Below are 23,599 nucleotides of genomic sequence, written 5' to 3' on the forward strand. Positions count from 1 at the left end.
ACACGGGGCCTGGCTCGGCGTTTGTCCCCAGCGGCTGCTACTGCTGCTGGGCCCAAACCCTTGCCTGGACTATGCAGAGGTGAAGTTATCTGAAGCCAGTTAACATGAAAGCTGGAACCAGAACGGCTGCTGCCTCCAGTTCAGGGAACTTGCCACTTATGTTAATTTACCCTTCTGCTGTCACACCTGGGGCTAAAGGGCAGTTGAAGAGAGTGGGGGACAGTTACGTGGGGCCCTGATGTATGGATAAGAGTGTGCCTTCTCACAAATGGTTGCTGAGCCGGAGGAACGCGCCAGCCTGAGGGTCGGGGCAGTGCAGGGGGAGAGCTGAAGCTGCCACGCGCACTGACCTACACAGATCTCGCAGACTCCCCAAGGAGGCCATTTGGTGTGAAGGTCAAGTGCACTGGGCTTCAGTTCCACATCTGCTACTGGGCAGTGACCAAGGGCAAGCTGGACAACCTCCCGTGCCTGTTTACCCAGCTGCAAAACACAGAGGGACCTGTTGGGGAATATAAGTAAGAGGACTCATTTACAGGTGTGGTACCCAGCTAAACTCAACAGCGGCGAGCCTTCGCTTTTCAGAGCGCTGTGCGGGGGAAGGTTCCTGCGGCTGCCCGCCGGGCTCCACCATCAACACGGAGCTCAATGCATGCTCTCTGATGCTCTGTCCGGCCCTCAGGACCCTCTGAGTTGATCTGAATCTCCTGTACCTGGACTGTGCACCATGTCATAATGACCTTGCAGTCTGGTAGGCTGATACGGCAATGCACCCCATACAGGCCAACAGACGCCATTCCACAGAGCAGCCGCTGCTGGCCGTGGTCACAGGCAAAGTGCCCAGTGACAGGGGTTGCAGGTCGGTTCCTGGCAACTGCCACGGGATACCACAAATAAAGCTGATGCCATCTGGTAATGAAGCAGGCTTGCTGTTGCCAAGGTAACATATCTCCTATACTGAGCAGCACATTTCAGAAGAGCTCACTTGCTACTCCTCCTGTGTCTGTCTGTCCCTGTGAGTGTTCAAATGGCAGGTTGTGCAGAGTCAAGAGGAAGCACTGTGCGTCCTCAACAGAAGCCAAAGGCCACTTGAAAAGGAAGCTGGGGGGCCCTCCCAGCTGGTCCTCCCCCCCCCAGGGACGTGCCCTGAGCAACAGCGACACTGTCACTGCCCTGCCCTTGTCAGGGCAGTCGAGCTCTGGGCAGCTGAGGCTAGACTGGCGCTCTTCTCTAGCTGGTCTTACAGCAGCCGCCTGCCGAGCCGTATTCCATTAAGCGCATCAATTCCTAGCTCACTGCGGCAAGGCAAGTCACAGGAGGAGAAGGGGGAGTGGGAGGAAAGTTGAGGGTAGTTCCGCTGGGCCACCAGGGCCATCTAACACACACACGCCTGCTCTGGGAGTTGGGATGTCTGTGCTGGTAGGCTGTGCGAGCTTGGAGAGTGACAGAGCTGGTCTCCCCAAACCGTATTCCCCGAGGGACTGCGCAGGGGGACAGGCACTTTGAACCCGAGCAGTCTCTGTGTCCAGGATACAGGGCAGTGGGGCAGCCAACAGCTTATCTGCATGTGGAACCCGGGGCCAGAGTCACCATCCCTGACCTGTGAGTGAGGGGAAGGGGGCAGCAGCTGTCACTCAAAGGCAGGCGGCTGAGCTCTGCTGCAGGCTGGGTATGTGAGAGAAAGAAGCCGACCACAGAGCCATCCACAGACGTTACTTTCCAGATGAGAACCAGGCAGAATCCTCAAGGGCTCTGCTGTACCTTCCGTAACATTTCTCAGTTGTGGTTGGAAGGCAGACAGACGTATCTACGGGGGTGCGGGAACCACTGTCCTCGGCACAGTACTCAGAACCTTCTCTCGGCACTATTTCCAAAGAAAGGAGAGGAGGAAGTGAATGATCCCAACAAGCATTTACTTACTAAACAAGTAAGTGGCGAGCCTGTGGGAGGTGCTGGGCAAGGACACTGCTGCAGGTGATCGCATAACCTCAGAGCCGGAGAGGACTGCAAAACTCATTTCTCCAACGCTCCCATTTTAAAAAGGTCAACCCAAAGCCTGGCAGGGGCAGGGGCAGTGCCTGAGGTATATTAAGGATGGCTCCTACCTTGAAGGAGGTGCTAAAACCAACGTGTGACTTAATGGCAGGGCACCTAGGGCAGCACCTGGAGGGCTCACGGAGTACCCCAGAGGCGCTGGCAAGGAGGGGCTGCAGCACCCAGCTGTCTAGCACGGGCAGAAAATGCCTGGTTTGAAACCTGCCCAATTTACCACTGGTTCTGACAGGTGGCGTTGGCTGTACAGACAAGGACTCCTCAAACAGTGTCCACGGAACTTTCTTCCAACAGATATTCTGAGATGTGGCCTGGAAAATGTTCAGTGCCACCCAGGTTTTCCGCTGACTCCTGCGGCTCTTCCCCCAAATAATCAGACTCATGCTCCCGCTCGCTGGCAAGGGCAGGAGCGTGCCCGGGGGACTGCAGCTTCCTTCTCTGAGAGCCTGGGATGCAGCCCAGCCAGATGTCTTATTTTTAATGCAAGGAGGCTGAGATTGGAAAAGGTCTGAGTCCAAGGTCACTGCTTTGCTGTTCGGGGCCAGAGGCCTGCTTCCTGCTGTCTCCCCTCTCATGCCTGGTCCGTGACCCCACCCCAGGGTCTCTAACTCACCAGAAATGGTGAGCACAGGGCCTTGGGCCACCTAGTCCTCCAACCACATGACCATCTTCTCTGGGACTCTAGTCAGTGACTCAAATCCTTACTTTGCAAGACTCCGGCTTTCCCCACAAATGCCTTTCTACTCGCACCCCTGACCCATCTATGAATGCTACGCTAAAGCACTTGCTTTGTCTAATTTTAGCATTAAAAAAAAAAGTTAGCACTCCGAATTCCACACAGCTGCCAGGTACGTGCAGTCCGACAGCGTCGTGCTGGGCAACTGCTCTCCTGACAGCAGGCCTCGGGAGGCTGTAGCAGCAGGCGGCTGGGAGCTAAGAGGTTCAGAGGGAGACTGGCTGCTTCTTTCTAGGAAAACTGTACAACGGGATACAGCCTAGAGAAAACGGAGACAGACCAACCCCCAAAGGCTGAAACTCTGGCAAAACCGAGGTACAGAAGACACACTGTCTGTCAAAGCTTGAAGAGGAGGTTGCTAGCACTGCAAAGAGCTGGACGGCAACCAAATCATAGAAACCGGGGCTCCGTGACTGGGAGACGGAGAGGCCAGACCGAGGGCTGTCACAGACCAAACTCATGTGTCCCACGCTGAAGGTTACTCGTGTGGAACGGGGGCGACCAGATGCGCCTCCAGTGACAAAATGCAATGCAATGTAGTACAATGTAAGAAAGTGAAAATGAAACGATACAGAGATGAATTATACTTTTCCTTTTCATAAAGACCCAGGAAAAATGGCAAATAAGCTGACTCTAGGTTCTGTCTACCAACAAGTCAGAATGTCACCTTGCCAGCAAGGCGAGAGAGCATGGGAGTCACGCTTACGGACTCTGGGAGAAAGAGAGACCTGAGTTTAGACCTTAGCTCTGCCCTTTCTGGCTGTGACCTGGGACAAGTTACTTGGTCTGTTAAGCTGGGTTTTCTCACCTGTAAGCCTAGGATAAGGCTGTTGGGAGAAGCAAATTACACCAGAAGTGTGAAGTGCTTAATGCAGTGTGATTAAAACACGGCAAGTCCTCCATCAGTTGGCAAGCCGGGCCACTCCCATCCGTCCTGTCACAGGGAAATACAGCATGGTGCGGGGGTGAGAGCCAGGGCTTTGGAACCCACTGACCTACGTTTGGTGTCTGTCTCTGCCACGTTCACAGCAGCGTGGCCCTGGGAAAACCAACCAGGTGAGCTTCGGCTTCTCGTCTCTAAAGTGGAACCCTTTGTAAGAACTGGAGGGCTAGCGCCATGAAGTGCCCAGGGGAGCCCCTGCTGGCTCTCACTACTGGGCAGCAACTGTTAATGTCACTGTGGTCATTACTTTTAATAATTATTAAACACCCCACCTAATGAGATGACGTTTATTTTTCGTGAGGTGGCTTCTGCCATTGATGAGTGAATTTGAATCACTTGCTAAGGAGCCATCAATGTTAGCAATCTGCATACAGCAGAGGGAATATAGTCAGTAATATTGTAACAACTCTGAATGGAGACAGATGGTAACCAGACTTATTGTGATGACCATTTTGTAATGTATATAAATATTGAATCATGTTGTATACCTGAAATGAATATAATACTGTATATTAACTATTCTTCAATTTAAAAAATCCAATTTGGGCATCTCTGATCTTCCTGAATTCATTCCCCACTTCCAAAGTCAAAACTGCCCGGGGGCTGGAGGGGAATTTCATCAGAGAGGGCTTATTTGCCAAGTGTCATGGAAAGGTTTTGTGACAAGGAAGGGTTAAGGAGTAACTTCCCATTTCATCTGATAAACACGCACTTCCTCCCTGTCTTCCTGTCCCAGCTCTCCTCAAGCTCCCCTCAACAGTAACCACAAAACCTCACACAGCGCAAAAAAACAGAGCAGACAGCGAAGAGCTACGCTTTCCAACCTTGGTTTCCGGATGTCTTTGGCTTTCCCTTGGAAAATCCCCCGAATCATCAAAATAAAACAGTTCATTTTAACTTTTAAAGCGTATCTTCAAATACCTAACAAATGGCTCTGCCGAGAGAAAGGAGGGTCCAGAAGTAGTGCGAGTGCCTGTAGAAGGACAGAGCAACCCACTCCCACACAGCTTTTACGTGGCTGCGGGGGATCTGGGTTAGCCTATTGTTTTCTTGAACACACTGAAAATGTCAATTTCTCCTAAGAGCTCTGAAGAGCACCCCTCTATGGCACACGTGCTTTACTTGTGCCCTGTATTGAACATGACAGTTAGGAAGCCCACCTCACCCGACGTTCCTGGCTCACTGAACCCACGTGCCGCCCGGGGAACCAGGTGTTCTCTGCGCTGGCTGGGACCAGGCGTAGACACTGGCCCATGGGTGACCCTATGCAGTGGTCTGGTACAGAAGGCTCTGCCCGTGTTGGCAAGGCCAATTAAACTGCCTCCTTCCAGAGTTTGGACTGGAGAACACAGAGAAGACTGGGAACAAAAGATTGTACATCTATGAAAAGGAGGCCCTGTAGGAAGACGGGAAGGAATGCCCGGATGGGGGAAGGAGGAAGGCAGGCAGGCACACACACCAGAACCCACAGCTGCCCTGGACTGTGAGTGGCTTGGCCTTCCCTTCCTTCCCTCCTTCTGTCCAAGGACTGTTTGTTAAATACATACGACGTGCAGGCTGGGCACTGGGAGAAAATGAGCCAGACATTCACAGAGCTAACAGTCTTGTGCACAGACAGACAAGTACATGAAGACACATAATTTACAAATAGTTTTGGCAGAAGTGAGCCCAAGGGGGGCAGCTTAAAGAGAGATTATTTAGGTAACACCTACAAATGAAAAAAGGACATTTAGACCAGATCACTCAATTACTCATTTGTTCATGCAATTTACTCAAACACGTACTGAACGCCCACTATGTGCCAAGCACTGTTCCTAGGATTAGAGACAGAGCATTGCACAAAACTGTCTCATGAATGTACACTCCGGTGGGGGTGGCCATGTCTGGGCAGACAATTAACAAATAAAAAACATTTCATTCTACGGGGCTAAGAAGACAAGAAAACTGGGCACAGGGGATTGTTCAAGTTTGGCTGAAATCAAGCCAGTCCACGCAAAGTGCCGGGGTGCAGTCGGCCAAGGCAGCAGCTGGGGCAACAGCCTGCAGTGGGATATGACCCGGTGTCCGAGGGATGGGAGGTGGCCAGTGGGGGGCAGGAGCATGCACACCCTGGGCAGAGACAGAGGCAGGCCAGCCTGGTCACGAAGAGCTGTGGAGGCACGGAGAAGGAGTTCAGTCTGGGAGAAATGGGCAGCCACTGCAGGGTTTTAGCAGAGGAATGACGGGTGAGCTGTTAAAAGACATGTCCCTTGGCTGCTTCACAGACGGATCAGGGGAGTCGCAACAGGGACACGAAGCAGCTCCACCTTGGGCGGCGGCACTGGAGATGGTGAGAAGCCAGCGGGTTTGAGACGCGGTTGTCATGATTTGCAGATAGACGGATGTGAGAGGCAGAAAAGGGGACAAGTGAGGAAGCTTCTAGGTTTCTGGCTTGAATACCAGGGAGACAGTTGTATTATTTATTGAGACAAAATGAGGAGGAAGAAGGGAAATGGAGTGGGGAAACCACTTCCCTTTTATGAAGTTTAAGATACTTTGGAAATAATCTAGGCAGAGCGATGCTAAATGGGCAGTTTGGACACTGGGACTCACAGCTGAGGTCTGGGCTAGATAAATTCAAGCTTATGAATGATCACAACACCCTTGAATTCATGTGAGCTGAAACTTCACCCTAAACCTACCCACCTGAGCAGCATTATCTGGGCTCTGGGCTGCTCAGGGACGTTATTCCCCCCAAAGAGGTGGATCTGTGGACTCAGGAACCGTCCCTTTGGTGAGGCAGATACAAGTCCAGGCAAAAAAGCTGTCCATACAGACCCGCCATTTGCTACCTGCACTAGAATGGCATGGCGGTGCCCTCGGTGGCAAACTTGGCCCTATTACAGCTCCACTTCTGTCGATACCCTGTTAGGCAGCACTTGGCTTTTTAATATTTTGACTGTAGGATCTGTGTCAACTTGACCTTGATGTAGAAAATTTTAATTCAAATCAATACATGGACAAGGTCACTTTAAAATCCAATTAATATGAATGGGAAAATATGCCCCACAGTTCTGTGAGCTGAAAATGGAACAGTTGCAAGCTAATAACAACAAAAGAGAGATGTCCACACAAGCCTGGTTGGTCCTCCACCTGGTAACACTGTTAGCTGTGTCCTTAAACACTGCAGTAGTCAGAACACCGGAAAATCTTTGCCTTCTATTTAGGGTAGCTTAAAATTAACTTGTAGTTTGTTTGAAGAAAACACAAAATGTACTGAAAGCTCAATTCCATAACTTGATTTTAAATAAATTAAACCCTGGACTTCGACTCATCTGGGAATCCCTAGAGAAATATATGGTGTTAATACCGTTTGTATAGCTGTAATCTGCATTTATATAGAATACATTCACAAGACTGCTTGCAATGGTCACCTTAACATAAGGGGAAACTGAGGCACTGGTTATTCAGGGTTATTCTCTGTGCTATGCAACCAGGGCTCTATACACACTTCCTCCTCCAATTTACCACCTCTACCCTTACATTTTGCTCATTAGTAATGAGAAATGTTTATTTTATACCAAGAATTATAGAATCACGCAGTGAATGACAGGAACGTATTGTTACCATGGGGTTCTTCTGCATGGTTCTCATTTTCATTCTTCATTGCCATCTCACCTGAAATCTCAGCTCTTCTGCCCTTCAAGCAGGCTAGATAGAATAGAAATAAATGATCAAGCATCCATCTAAAGGAGACAAATTGCTTTGTAACTTCAAAGAGCAACTGCAAATTATGTAAAACTGGAATGAGATATTAGGGGCGCCAACGAAATATCATAAGCCTATTTCTCGATTTCTTTAACATTTGGATATTAAAAAAACAAGGCTGCTGAAGGGAATGGAGCCGAGCTGAACAGGGAAGTCCCACGCAACGGCGGCTGTCCCCGCATCCTTGGGAATCCTCGTGGACAAGCGCAGATGTCCTGCAATGCGGGCTGAAAAGAAGCTCCAACCTCAGCCCTGCGGGCTAAGGTCACAAGGCACCTGGGTGAGTGTGTGCTCACCTCTACAGATTACACTGCAGCAACAAATTAAAGCAGCTCGACTTTCTGTAGCCAAAGGACAAGCTGCTGCCGAGCATAATGTCTGTGCCGTCCTCTCCTTCCAGACTGGTTCAGAGGGTTACTTTGCATTCCCCTTCATTCGAAAATAATACAAACCATCAGGCTCACATCAGCTCCTCCTTGCCCCACCAACCTGCAGTTACCTCGGGTGCTGCTGGCATTAGTGCTCTTCACACATTCATTATTCTTTAATGATGCCTGTTTGTAAATAGCAAGATGGGATGCAATTAAACCATGAGAGGCTAAATAAACACACATACTAATTGGGATCTTTACAAGAGATTTTTTTTCATGTATAGACTGGAATTTACCTTTCATTAATCTAACTTAATTGCAAGAGTGCACCAATAAAGAGTCAACACAAATTAAGTGCTCTAAATGATTTCCCCATATTAAGGGTGAGCAAGCGATCCTTCCTTTGGGTAACAAGCCATATTCTGCAGCAGGAGGGGACTAAATGGGAAACAGCACGGCTAAGCATTAGGGGGATTTCGGCTGTAAAACAGGTATTGTACCACTTTCATGATGCTGGCGCTCAGGTGCCTGTAGCTAAGGAGGTCTAGGTCACAGGTTCAAACTGCAGCCTCACCCTTCTTGTGAGTCAGCTAGCTTTGCTCGGATCCATGGTAGCAGACATCACCCCTTACATTTGTCAGCTTCCTGTCAGCGGGCCCAAGAGAGATGGAGTGAAGGTTTGGACTAATCAGTTCAAATCCATTCCCACTCCTAGAAAAATGATGCCCTGGAACATTTGCTTTGTGGCAGGCATATTTCTGTATGAAAAGGACATCTATTATTTGCAGGAAAAGGAAAGTTACCCTGTTTCACCCTTTGATTCCAGAAGGTACAAAAGACGCTATACATTTGGCAACTGCCCTGAAAGAGAACACGATGGTATATCAATGCTGGATATCTTTTTTGCAAAGATCTCAGAGCACCTGATGACTTATTCATTCAACAATATTGGCGCAGCCCCTCTAGCAGCAGGTGCTGGGGCAGGGCTGGAAGCTACTTCAGGAAAAACACCACTCGCTCTAGAACTCTCCCCATCTTTTACATAGTTTTACCTTTCTCTAATCACTGCTGCTAAAACATGTATCACCTCCTCTGTCAAATATACACATGCATGGATATACACAGGCTCTAACTTCCCTCCTGCCCCCCAACTGAGCCAGCGGCCCCCTGGCTTAGAACCCTCAACTCTGAAAAGAGCCAGGTCCTGAAACGCCCAGAGTGGCAGGACGGCAGAGGTAGCCACGCCGAGGGGCTGAGACTACACTGGACTGTGTGACCAAGGCAGCATCAACTAAACTCTTCTGCTCCCAATTTTAAATGAGTACTCAGGAAGTTCTCCACGACAACATTTCCCAAAGTGTATTCCAAGGGGGGTGGGGATCTGTGGTCAAACACGTCAGGAAAACTGTGTATATAACCCCTTTCTTGTGAAGAATCAGTGACACAGGCATATTAAAGGCTCTGGAAAGGACTGTAATAAAGGAACCTGCTTGGCAGCCTTTAACCAGGGCATGCTTGCTAGGCTCAATGCACACATCTAATTCCTTAAGAATTAGTGTTCCAGGAAAGCCACTTGGGAAACACTGTCACGTTACTATCCTGAAAGAAAGAACTTGCCTGTCAACCAGTCACCAGCAGCCCGGACCCTCCTTTTCAGCTTTGACACCATACCTGCTCCTCTCCCCTCCACTTCACTCTCCCCAGAGGGAAACAGGGCAGCCCCGCCCCGCTCCACGCCCTCACCCCGGAGACTGGAACCCACTGGACTGCGCTCCCATGCAGCAGACTAGCACATCTCCAAGGGTAGAAAACGGCCCCCTGACAGACTGGGGCTAAAAATTTATCAACTCTTAAGATGTTTAATTGCTCCCAGTTCAAGAACTTTCAAAGATTCACTCTTAAATTCATTTTTATGGTTACATTATAAGTCTCTGAAAATCCTACTCTTGTAACGGCATCACCGACAGCCCTCACTTAATCACTCTGGTAGATCATATATAAAAACAAAATAGAGCTAAAAAATTCATTCTGTGTTAGTGAGCAGATGTCTAGCCCATTTGCAATTAATACGACCCACTTCCATACAATCAGACTGCTTAAAATTCCTGGAACAAGATGTAAAAGTTAAGATGCAAATGTTCTGATTTTAATGAGAATGAATGGAAACTATAAAATCCTCTCTCCCTTTGAGGGTAGGTACAATCTACATGTAAGTCCCAACTGCACACTAAATTTATCAACAAAACAATCATTTGATAAAGCCTGTGTAAAAGAAGAAAATAGAACTAGGAAAGTCAGAAGTATATTCAGAAAGCATTTCTTACCAAAATTAAATGTTATCAAAATCATTGTTTTTTTAAGAAGCTTTAAAGAAATGCACTCATTTGCATACATTTCCCCCAGTTACCCACATGTACGAGGAGTTTCTTGTATTGCTTTGAATCTCTGACACCTTTCCATGGACAGTGTAGAGGGTGGCAGAAGAGACCAGGATGTTGGTGCTACCTGGATCTCATGTCAAATCCCAGCTCCACCCCTTCATGTAACCTTGAAGAAGTTACTTAAACTGAGTCCCAGTGTTCCTGTCTATAAAATGGCAATAACATCTTGCATAAATATAATATGTATAAGCATGTATTAAAGGGCCAAAGAGAATTCTGAGCACATGTAGGCATATTAAGTGGTATTAATTATTAGGGTTATAGTTGTGGTGGCTGAGGCATACTTTTCTAGGATCAAAAGACAAATTTCACCTTTCGCTTTAATCTCTCCCTGCTCAGAAGGCCCTTTTGATAGCTTAATGAAATCCCACACCTTTGATGGTCCAGCTGCGAAGTCTCTCCAAGTCTGTATTTTCACTAAGTAGCAGTGTGTTTCTGAAGGTGTAGACCCCACCTAACTCCATCTGAAGCAGACACCCCAACCCCCACTGAGGTTCTGGGGAAGTGACATTTTCCACAAGCAAGGAGAGTCTGGTGATTCTCTGAACACTGGGGAGGTGCCTAACCTCTGCAGCACTCAGTGGTCTTTGCTGAATTAGGCAAAAACAAAGAACTTGAACTTTCCTAGCACTTACTTGTGTCCCTTACCTTCATTCATTCATTGAACAGCTAATAAGAGAGTGCCTCCTCTGTGCTAGGCAGAGTTCTAAGCCCTGGAAATATGCCAAGGAACAAGACAGAATTTGGTACCACTGTATTTTTCTGGGGGAACTTACAGTCTTGGTGGGGTGGGGGTGGGGGGGCAGTGTGCTCATGGAAGAGAGCAGAAAGGCAGGGACAAGGCACTGGCTCTCCTTCTTCCTTCTGTGACTGGTGCGTGCCCTGTGGGAACCAGGCACTCAGAAAGTATCTGATGACAATTGATGAACAGAATCAAGGTGGTAAGGCTTCAAAGGCTTAAAATTCTTAGAGATCTGGTAGTGGCTCAGACGTATTCAGGAATGGGAGGCTCTGTAGTATGGCAGAGAAAACATGCTCTTTGGAGTCAAACTGACAGAAATTAAGCCTCAGCTTTGCTACATGCCTCCAGCAACTTGTTCTGCCATTCAGTGCGGTACGTACCTTGGAGGGCTGGTGTGAGATTCCACTGCAAAGCCAGTACGTTCATTCATTTACTAAATGCTTACGGAGCATTCAGCATGTGCCAGGCACTGCCCCAGACACCAGGGATACAGCAGTGACCGACACAAAGTCTCCACCTTCACAGAGTTCGCATTCTAGTGGGTGGAGACTGACAAGCTAATAAGCAAAGGACATGCCATGTGGTGAAAATGCTATGAGGAAAGTGAAGCAGGGTGAGGGATGGAACGGCAGGTGGTGGGGTAGGGCGCTGTTTTAAGTCATGTGGTCAGGGCAGACCTAGAAAACTTGAGGAAGTAAAGGCGAGAGCCGAGGCAGGGGGCACCGTTGGGGCAGAGGCCCTGAGGCACAGGCAGGTCTGATGTGCTGTCGGAGCAGTGACAGCCAGTGTGGCTGGAGTGGGGTGAGCCGGGGAGCACACGGTAGGAGATGGGGGTGGAGGTAGTGTGGGGGAAGAGGGGACAGGTCACATCGGGCCTTCGAGGCCATGGTGACCAACTCTCAAAGAGTGGTGGGAAGTGCGCAGGGTCTTCTGGGCAGAAGAGTGACATTTAAAAGTACTACTCTGGTTGCAGTGGGCAAAGATTACAGAGGGGCAAAGGCAGAAGCAGAGAGGCGAGCTGGAAGCATAGCGCAATACGCTGGGTAAGAAAGGACAGCGGCCTGAACTGGAGCGCAGGATGGAGTTGGCGGATGTGAATGGATTCTGGATATATTTCTAAGAACCCCCAGAATCTACCAATTCATTGGTGGTAAAATACTTAGAAAGAAGAGGCAGGGCAACTCCAAGAAGGCTGGTCTGGGCAGCAGCGAGAGTGGACTGGTCCTTTACTGACAGGGACCTGCTCAAGCCGCAAGTGTGGAGACGAAGGGGAGACGTCCGCAGGCAGGAGGGTGTGAGGCTCAGGTCCGGGGAGAGACCCAGACGAGGCGTGCAAACATGGGTGTCATGAGCAGATAGGGTACACTCAGAGCCCTGGGACGTACGAGAGCACGTGGGCAGCGCGAGGACACGGTGAAGGGACTAGACCCAAGAGGTGGACCCCGGGACACACTCGTGTCTGGGGAGGAGGAAGAGGAATCTATGAAAAAGACTGAGAAGGAATAACCAGCAAAAGGGAAGGAGATGCGGGACACACAGGCACTCACTCATGACAGCTAGCCTTAATACTGACCCTGAAACAGACCCTGCGCCAAACTCTGTGTGATCAATCTCACATCCTGTGATGGAAAGGACTGGAGAAATACGGATGCCCTGTAAAATAAGTATGATCAACAAGCGGTCACCTCAGAACACCCCACATTATTACAAAGGGTTTTTAAATGGGAACAAAGGAATTTTCTTACATGCACAATGTTCATGATCAACAGTCAACACAGTAATTGAGTCAAGAACTAGGCCTACGAAATTTCACAATCTTTGACTAGAGTCCACTAGAAGTCACTGCCATTACCACCCCGGCCCGCATACCAAGCTCGCTGCCCAGATTAACCAGGTAGTCGTCACAACTGCCCCGCGACAGAGCACCCTGGTCAGCTCCATTCTGCAGAGGAGAAAATGACAGCAGAGAAATGAAGCACCCGCTCAACGTGACATGGCTGGAAGCGCCGAGTGAGGAACAGACCCCAGTGGTCTGGCTCCAGGGCCTGCGTCTCACTAGTTTGCTCCGGAGTCCGTTAATTACGATGACGACGATAATGACAACAACCACTGCTCCTATAACTACATACAGCACAGCTGGTTAAATTAATTTTAATTAAAATTCAATATAATGTCATTTCTATAATTAATAATGGACCATATTAGTGTAAACTCATGCTCGTCTTTTAAGTCAACTGCTAATAGAAATGGATCGTGCATGTCACTTTTACTAGATTCAAGCAACTGTTTTCTCTCAGTGCACAGACACAATGAAAAGATTAACTGGCGGGAAAATCAACTGTGTAGACTGGGACTAGGGAATAAAGTAAAATACCAAGATAAACTGCTTTTAAAATCAGCTGAAGATTTAATATTGCTCTGGAACATTTCAATTATTTACATGCTTGGTCTATGCAGTGTAAATCCGGGCTAATGAGATTCAATTGCTGTGTATAAATCTGAAACAGGACAACCCGATTGTCTAAAGAAAATAGCAGCTTGGGCTCCTGTGTTAATAACTCTTCAAAACAAAGATCATGGCTCAGGAAGAGTAACATCGTTCTTGCATCACATTATTGATTGCAGTGGATGTTGAGAGAAATGGCTCCATTTGGTCAAATACAAACTCTGAGACAAGTTGCAAGGGATTCAAAGAATCTATTGATCACTACAGTTGTTCTAATAACAAGGCCAATAATAACAATTTACATTGTCTCTTTGTCCTATGAAAATTATTAAGGCCCAAGGGAATGCTTTTTCTTTGTAAAGCTCCCCGTGTCTAGTACCAAGGGCAATATAACGCTATAGTGGAACACAATAGATGTTAATAGATAACTGGCCAGAGCACAGCACTTCCCCTTGAGGATCCTCCTAAAGGCTTTGTGCATAGCACTCTATGATATTGTAGGTACTGTCAAATGCATTTTAAAGCAAAGTGATCCATTTAAAATCAATCCATGGCAGCTCTGTAGACAGCATATCCCTTTAATACAGGCATAAACAAGGCTTCAGGTGCACAAAGGAAAGAACCACGTCAGCCTGAAGAAGTAAGGGTGGGTTTCTTGATGGTAACATCAGCACCCAATATCAATGAATGCACAGTAGTTTTGTCAGAGGGGGCAGGAAGCGGACAAGGATGCCACAGGCATTAGGACCAGCTGGCACGAGGCACAGCAGCACGCGGTCTTTGGGAAGTCTTGTGGTTCCCAAGGAACCACAAGAAATGGGAGGTATTTTCGTTTGTCACAGTAAGTGGAGAGAGCGACTGGCATTTAGCCATTGGTGCTATGGCTGCTAAACACCTCAACACCCTGGCCAGTTTCATACAAAGAGGAGCTGTCCCATCCAAAATGCTGATGGTGCCTCCACTGAGAAACAGTTCAGCACCGAGGATACCCAGTTGGGGGTGGGGGGTGGGGGAGGGAGGCGAAAGGAGAAAGGGAAACTGAGGCCAGGCTACAAAGACCAGGAAGGAGGGCTTCACCCTGCAAGCCACAGGGAGCCATATGGTGAGACGTGCCCTTTGGAATGGTCCCCCAAGCGGGAAGATGGGGTGGGGGCAGGGTGTCCAGAAACAAGGGGCCCGGGAGGCCCACCGGAAGGCTGCAGCAACAGGTGAGCCGGGGAACGGGCAGGGGCTGACAGGAGGGCGCAGGGTGGGCCTCCCTGCACAGCAGGAGGATATACGGGGATGGCTCAGGCTAGAGGTAACGATTCAGGGTTATCTTTCACGTAGTATTTGATCAACAAATCTGTGTTACAAGAATGGAGACAAGCATTAGAACAGAGAGCCGTCAAGCTGCAGGCTGGGTGTAAGACTAGCAATCTGGAAACCAGGTACCCTGAAAATAGACATTGGCCACTGAAGAAATCTGAACTAGACAATCTAAATTAAAAGTTAAGGTAGTTGTAGTACTGAAAATTCACTGAACCCACTTATCTGCATTTTGAACAGTTTCACCCTGCCTCAAAAAGGCAAGTGCCACCTGTTTCTACCAGACACGAATTTCATGTAATGTATTCAAAATATTTTTAAAGTAAAACCCAACAAAACTCCTTTGGAGTTGGAATAGCTTTCTCCACCATTCAAATCCACTATTATAAATGCCAGCCTAATGAAGTATACACGGAAAGAGTTGGCAGAATGTGCTTCCCAACTTTTGGGGGATAAATGCAACTGAACTGTGTTGAGGGGAAACTAGGTATCTGATTTATGGGCTTTAAAGGGTGTCACAGAAATGACAGAACGTAATGATTATTGTCCTGTTAGCATTTTGGGGGTGAATTCTGGGGTGTCTAACTGGGCTATCAGCAATGCAGACTGATTATTTTTAGGGAATCTTAGGCAAACTATCAATTACCTCTGATCCTAAACACATTCACATGACAGGTGCAACCACCATCTCTGGGAACGACTACGTTGAACTAAGAGCTAAATAAACTAAAGCAGCAGCACAGACCTAGTAAGTGGTGTTTGGGAAAAGGAAGGAAGGAAAGCAAACAGAATAAACTAAATTATGACTCCCTGAAATGAGTTGTAAGAAAAAAAAACATGTTTTTGTCAGAAAATAAAAACTATGCTACTCAAAAAAATTTTTTTTACACCTTAGGTGTCAGAACACTAAAAAGCAGATTTCACGTCCAGGCAATTTTTTAAGGTGTTCCATGCCGGGGCCTGGAAGCAAGTGTGCCCGCTCCCTACACTGCCACCGCCTTTAAGAGCAGCCCCTCTAATGCTGTGCTTTAACCTGGGGGCCGCTACAAATTCACCTGGAATGAAGCACAAATGTTAAAATATTACGGAATATAAAAGCAAGAGTGCAGAGAATAGAAGCTGCCTCAGCAGGTACCCGGATGGCCTAAGGTGAGAGGACTCCGAGCCACTCAGGGGCTTAAGACCAGTGCTTTTAACCTTCTTTGGGAATTAACAGGGCTTCTAATGGAAGCCCTGGGCTGCTCCCTCAGGCAGAGGTGCACAAGTCCCTCTACACACAGAAAGCCTCCGCGGGGCTTCGGAGCTTTCCTGCAGCCGATCCATTACCTCCCAGGAGTCCACGGACCCAAGGTTATGATCCCTGAGATCACAATAGCTAATTTCAGAAGATTAAGTACAAACAGGATACGGAACTCCTGCAAAATGACATTTGTAAGTTTTAATGGACCACCTTATCTACACAGAACTAAAATCACATGCCTTCAAAAGGTAAAGCCAAGCACTGCTCCGACATCATATTTAGACACAAGTACTGAATATACTTTGCCTATGTCCCTAGTATAGTTTCACATTCTTGGTTTGCTGAGTGCTAAGCTTGTCTCTGGCACCGGGCAGCCGGCCGGATACTCCAGGGGCAAGCAGTTTGCTGAGTAAGCAGCAACAACAAGCTCAGGGCTGGAAAAGAACTCAATGTCTGAGTAGCTTCAAGTCATTTTTGAAATTAAAGAAAGTTTGAGCTCTCGAGTCAGACAGACTGGGGTCCAGATTGCCACTATGTCACTTATGATTAGTGGTTATCAGTGTACGATCCTGAGCCTCTCCAAGCCTCCGCTTTGTCATTTGGAAGATGGGCATGAAGCGGCTACGTCGTGGGGTCCCCAGTAGGTCCGAGCGCAGCAGAACAAGCAGAGAGCTGAGCTGGGCGCCGGGCACAGGGCGCTTCCGAAACAAGGGAACGTCCTGAAGAAACCTTTACTATCAGGCTGCCATTTCTGTACCGAGTGTATTTTACAGTTGAAAGGGCAGTTTTTGCTTATAAATTTTAATCCTAAGAAGTATGCCTGGTTACAGTCAATATTTGAGTATGTGAAACATTAACATGGTTCCAAAAGGCAAAACCATACAGAAAGGTGAACTCAGAGACATGTCACCCCTCCCCATACACTCGCCCTACTCCAGTGCCCCCGACTCCCTCTGACCAACTTCTGTTTCAGGCTCATCCTTCCTGTGTTTGCCCCTATAAATGAGCAGATAACCGATATTCTCTCTCTCCTTTCTTACCAAGGAGAAAGCATGTTAAGGATACTCTTGTACCTGGCCGTTTTTGCCTGACAGTGTATCCTGGACATGGCTTCCTATGAGTCACAGAGGTCTGTCTCATTATTCTCTAAAGGTGAATAAGACATGGTGTGGCTGAACCATAATTTATTCAATCACTCTCCTCTGCACAAGTGCTGAGGTTTCTTCCAGTATTTTGCAATTACAAACACGCTGCAATCAATAAGCTTGTGCACATGTATTTTCGTATTGTCAGAGGTGTGTCTGCAGGGCAAAGTACTAGGAGTAGCATTGCTGGGTCCAAGCACAGAGTTTTATCAGACTTTGTCAAAGACCCTCTGAAATGGTTGTACTGATTTGCATTCCCACTAGCTACATCTGAAGTGTCTGTTTCCTTAAGGGCTCACCAACAGAATGTGTTGCTATACTTTTTAATTTTTGCCAATCTGGTAGGTGAGAAATGGTACCTCATGCAGTTTTAATTTGCATTTCTCTAATTATGGGTAATGCTGAACATCTCTTCATATGTTTAAGTACCATTTTTATATCTTTTTGGGGGAATGGTGAATTGTCTGTTCCTTTTCCTTATTTTCTATCCCATTTTTTGTCTTCTTCCCTTTATTTTAAAGATCTTAAAAATGATCTTAGGGATATTAACTCTGTAGCTATAATACATGTTCTTCCAGTTTGTCGGTTTTCTTTTGACTTTATGTTGTTTTAGCCACCTAGATTTTTCCTGCTAATGACTGAAGCCCTGTTGATTTGAGATGCTACCTTTATATACACTGGTTTCATATGTACCTGAGTCTACTTCTGGTCCCTTTTATTCTACTGGCCTGTCTGTCCACCTGGGAGCCAATACCACACAGTTTTAATCAGAGGCTTTAAAGTATGTTCTAATGCTTGACAGGGCAAGCTCCCCCAGAAGTTTCGTCGTTTTTTGGTGTTTTCCTATCCTTCCTTGAATGTTTCTTTTCCATGTGAACTTTAATCTCAACTGAAAAAAGACCTCTTATGACTATGTTAAATTCATTCACCTTTATTGATGTGACTGACATATGTGGTCTCAAGTTGGTCACGTAACAACTATATGATTATTACATGTATTATATTTTCCATGCTTCTTTGTCTAGATGTTTTCTTTGCCTGCTAACTTGTTTAGTGACTGACTGACTGTATTTAGGAAGGCTTATGGTTTTGTTCTCATGTTTACCTTTGTGGCAATACACTTTAACACCCTTAGACTCCCATTTTCTTAGATTTCTAGTATCTTGTCGATTTTTAATGGTATCCTTTAATGCTCACCTATTACACACATAAAAATCAATGAGCCCATTCTACTTTCATCTTTACCTATCCCTGCTTCCATTTCTTTGGTTTATTTCTACTGTGTTAGAACACGTGACATTTATATATTACTACTTCACTCTCCTCACTGCTTTTGTTTTTAGATTTAGAGCAACAACTCAATACATCTCATGCCCCCGTCAATCCCGAGACTGAGGTTTCCTGGCTCATCTCTGGGGTGGATGAAGCTCATCCTCTGGTAGATTCCTTAAGATGAGCTAATAGGTACAAAATTTTTTATGTTTAAATGGTGTTTCTCTGGCCTTGATACCTGAAAGACTTACATGCCCTTGATTCACACTCTCTTTGAAAATGCTCCATCACCGCCCTGCTTTATACAGTTCTGGAGATATCTCATGCCAGTCTAATTTTTTTGCCTTGTAAGTTATTTCATTTTTTTTTTGGCTTGGAAGGCCTCAGGAATTTTCCTTCACCTTTGAAGTCTGAAAGCATTACTAGAATATATCTTAGACTTGATTGTTGTTGGTCAGTTTTCCCGAGTACCCAGACAGCCCTTTCACTGTGTAGATTCAGACCTTCTTTACTTTCTGGAAATTTTCCTTTGATTGCAGCTTTACATATTAGTTCTGTCCCAGTATTTTGTTTTCCTCCTCCATGGACTCCAGCTCTATACGTGTTGTTTCTTCTTTGCCTGCGTTTCTCTTCAGCCACTTTCCCTCTGACCCTTTTTACTTTTCTCTTATTCTCATTCTCTTGCTTGTCTCCCAGCCTTTCTTCAATGTCCTTTGTTACATTTCACTTGGATGTATCTCCCTTGAGCATCTTGAAGATTAATCTCTGAGATAATTTTATCATCTTCTTTCATTGTTTCCCTGAGCATAACAAATCCTTTTCATTTCTTCATATCCTTTTTAAAATTTCTGATTCAAAGATTTTTTTTCTCATCTCTTCAAATGCTTGAAGATACTAAAATCAGTTTGAAGTGCTATGTTTCTTCTGCTTTGTGGTGGTTGTTTCCTTGGCAGAGGGCGAATTTCTTAAGTTGAGGTGCTTATTCCTTCAACATTTCATTATGAAAAATTTCAAACATCTAGGAAGTTGAAAGAATTGTAGGGCGAGCATCCATATTCCTATTCCCATGAGCCTATTACTGTTGCCATTTTGTGCTACTTGCTTTTATCACATCTGTTCACCTATCTATCTGCTCATCTGTCTTATTTTTTTGATGCATTTCAAAGTTGCAGACACTGATCCCTGAATACTTAGGTAAGCGTATCATTAAGTACAGTTTAATGTTTGTTCAAAAAATTTTTTTTCAGGTAAAATTTGCCTACAAGAAAATGTACAAATCTTGAGTGTACCATTCTTTGGATTTTGACAAACACACACAGCCATATAAACCACACCTTATCAAAATACAGAACACTTCCGCCACCATAAAATGGTCCTTCACACCCTTCCCAGTCAACACCTGCCCTATGCCTCCCAGGACAAATACAATATTGATTTTTATTCACTGTAGTTTTGGTCTGCTCTAGAAATGCGATCATACAGTGTATACTCTTTTGTGTGAGACATTTTTCTCTCAGCAAAAGTTAACAGTGAGTGTGCAAGAGAGTAGTGCACTAGGATCCATCCTCCCTTCTTTCCTCCCTCCCTCCCTCCCTCAACTCACACATAATTTGGATTATGGACACTGTTGGTGTTCCAGTTGTGTTTATGGTGTGGTTTTTGTAGTTCTATTTGTTCTTGTTTTTCTATATTGTTTGCAGAATATATGGAGAGACTGGATTTAGATAGTCATCCATAATATTTCTCATTTTAAACATTTTCGAACATAAAGAGGGGTTGCTTAATAACCACCCACATTTAAAAAAGAGCAAGATTTTGCCACACCTGCTTTATCTTTCCCTCCCTCTTTTTTGCTGAAGTATTTTGAAGCAAACTTCTTACATCTTATTTCAGCACTACATACTTCAGATTCTACCGCTAAAAGAAAGAGACCCTTTGTTTCATAACCATAATGTCAAAATGACCAAAAATTCCTTGTATCATTTGGAATTTAGACCATGTTCAGATACTTCAGATTGCTGACAAAATGTTCTTTTACAGCTGGTTTGTTTCAGTCAGGATCCAAACAAGGTCCAGGCTTCATATATTGCTGTGAGCCTTTTAAGCATTCCATCCTCCGCATCTTTCCCACAACACTCATTTTGCTCAAGAAACTAAGCTGGCTTTCTGTAGGATGTCCTACATTCCTTGCCTTTTACTTTTCGACTTTTTTTAAACCTCAAAGTTTTTAGTCACTAATAAACTTCCATTCATGTCACTGCCATTGCAACAAACATTTCTGGAACCACTTCTTTGAAATTTAGTTTGATACATTGCTTTGAATATTCTTGAGAGTTGAATACGCTTCTCCTTAAGACAACAGTTCTCAAACATCTTGGTCTCCTGACCTCTCTACACTCTTGAAAATCTATCGAGGACCTCAAAGAACTTTTATTTCTGTGGGATAAAGCTATCAATATTTACCATATTAGAAATCAAACAGAAATGTTGAAAACACAAGACTATAGGAGCCAATCAAAGGTGTCAGCATGACGGCATCATCTCATGTTATGCAGCTTCTAGAAAACTCCACTGTGAACTTGTGAATGAGCAAGAGTGAAAAAGGATAGCAGGACTTAGTATTGCCATAAAAACAGTTTGAATTCCAGACCCTCAGAAAGGGTTGTGCCCCCTTGTTCCAAACTATATTTTGAGAACCACTGCTGTGAAGAAGGATCTGATTTTTGGAAGAAGATGTCTTTTGGAACCATGTTTGGTAAAGCAACTTTTATGTGTCAAAAATGAAGGAGAACTATAAAAACTGATTTTTTCTTACAAGTCTTATAAAATGGCATTTAAAAAAAGCATTTCACAAAGAATTCTGGTAGTATTCTGCACAGTGACAAATGTTAAGTATGGGTTCAGGTTCCTGGAGTGATTGCCGGTGGCAGCACAGAATTTTAGCACTGGATGGTCTTCAGAGACTTCCAGGGGCAACTGAGTCGTTTAAGTCTGTGTGTGTTTGGGAAAAGTCTGTTTTCCTACTTTAGAATTAGTGCACCTGCTTGGGAAAATACTTTGGCATTTTCGTGGGAAGTCGAGCATTTGTGTGCCCTGTGCCAGGCTTTCTCGGCCCTGGCATGTTAGTCACGGGCTGGCTAAGTCTTTGATGAGGTGGCCGCTCCATTCATTACAAGATCTTTAGCACCATGTCTAGTTTCCATCCACTAGATGCCAGAAGCACCCCCGTCCCCAGTTGTGATGATTAAAAATGTCTTTAGACAAAACTTTGTCTCTTGGGAGGCAAAAATCTGCCCTCCCTCCACCCCAGTTAAGAACCACAGCCCCCAAGCAAGCATTCGGCCCCCAAGAGTAGCTCCCAGAGAAATGCCGGCCCACACAGGTACCAAGGAATACAAACAAGAGCGCTCAGAGCAGACTGTTCATAACACAAAGACAAAAAAATACAAATAAATCAATGACTACTGACACAAAAATGGGTAACTGAACTAAAATATATTCCATATTAGCAAAATGAAAAATTATAGCTAAACTAACGTGAATGAAATTTAGTAAAAAATAAATGTTGAGTGAAAAGTCCCTGAAGACAAGATACAGTACTTTTAAAAAATAAACTCAGTTAAACAGGCAAAATCAAAGAATACATTATTCAGGAATGCAGAGATGTGTGTCACGGCCTGCCTTGGCAGAGGGGCGGAGCGGCGGACGCTCACAGGGTGCACAGGCCGCGGACAACGTTCTCGCTCTTGGGCTGGGTGGCGGGTTCACAAAGGTTGACTGTACCATTAAATAAACGAGCAAGAAAGGGCCATGTCTGGATCAGTTGTGACACTGTTATGAGTCAAGGATTATGATTAGTTCAGTTTTGTCCACCTGAAGTTAAAAGTTTGAAACGTCCCAGCCCTACCCATGATGAGGCCGAGTCTTGTCTCCTCCCTCCTTGCACTCCAGCTCCTTGGTTTGACCTGAACACGCCAACTGTCGCGTGGCTAGGGCCTTCTGTACCCATGCTGACTCTCCAGGACACAGCTCGGCAACTCGCCCCACTTCTTATGAGTCTCTACTCACAGAGGGCTTCTCTGCCCCCACAGCACCCATGTCTCTCCCCAGCCCCTGTCCTGTGTGCCAGCCCCTTGGCCTTATCACCATCTGCCATCGTATTAGGCGACAACTGGCTGGTCTCCCGTGCCTTTCCCATTCTACAACACAGACGCCATGAGTGCAGGACTTCAGTCAATGCCAAACAGCCCCCAGAACCACACCTTTCTCTCCTGGGACTCAGAGTATTTACTGAATGCTTAGCAACCTGGCTCATAAAACAGTTTGATGCCAGAGCAGGTACTTACCAACTAGGCCTGCCTTCACTGGAACTCCAACGGCGCAATCACAATGTTTCTCAAAATGTGCTCCATATATTACCTGAGGCCCAGTTGGGGTACCATGTGAAATGTCTTGCACTGTACCCCAGAGCTGCTGGATCAGAAGTTCTGTGCTGTCTGATAGGAACACGCATTTTCAGAAACACGCACATACTGGGGATTCGTGGCCTACCGAAGTTTGAGAATTACTGAACCCAGCAGGGAAATTAAGGCCTCAGACAGTTAAGCAGTCTGGCTGTTTAACAGTCTTTCAACCTCAAAGAACTGATGACAGAGCCAAATGACACAATGTGTCTAAATGGTTTAAAAAAGATGTGTCATTCAAAAGCAATGCCTGAGTATGTTAAAGAAATTAAAGGTTAGGTAAAAATATATTTAGGAAGATTGATAAATGAGTTTTCTCTCTTGTAAATTATATACATATAAATAAAGATTAACTTATACAATATCAAGGTACAAGCATATCTCAGAAATACTGTGGGTTTGACTCTAGAGCATTGTAATAAAGTGAATACTATGATAAAGTGAGTCACATGAAGTTTTTGACTTCCTAGTGCATAGGAACATTACATTTACACTATATTGCAGTTTATTAAGTGTGCAATCAGCATTATGTCTAAAAAAACCATGTACATACCTTAATTAAAAAATACTTTATTCCTAAAAACTGCTAACCATCATCTGAGCTTTTAGTGAGTCATAACCACTAATCACAGATGATCGGAACCAATATAAAAGTAAAACTGAAAAGAAGCTTGAAATATCACGAGGTTTACC

The 23,599-nt window shown here is 45.7% G+C and overlaps 1 protein-coding gene across 8 annotated transcripts in view; it reads right to left on the bottom strand.

The window, feature by feature from the left end:
• Positions 1–23,599, bottom strand: part of MED27 (mediator complex subunit 27) — a 182,870-nt gene that overhangs the window by 33,333 nt on the left and 125,938 nt on the right. The gene's annotated exons all lie outside the window — the stretch shown is intronic.

The sequence above is a fragment of the Manis pentadactyla genome, chromosome 3, assembly GCF_030020395.1.
Source record: "Manis pentadactyla isolate mManPen7 chromosome 3, mManPen7.hap1, whole genome shotgun sequence".
Lineage (NCBI taxonomy): Eukaryota > Metazoa > Chordata > Mammalia > Pholidota > Manidae > Manis > Manis pentadactyla.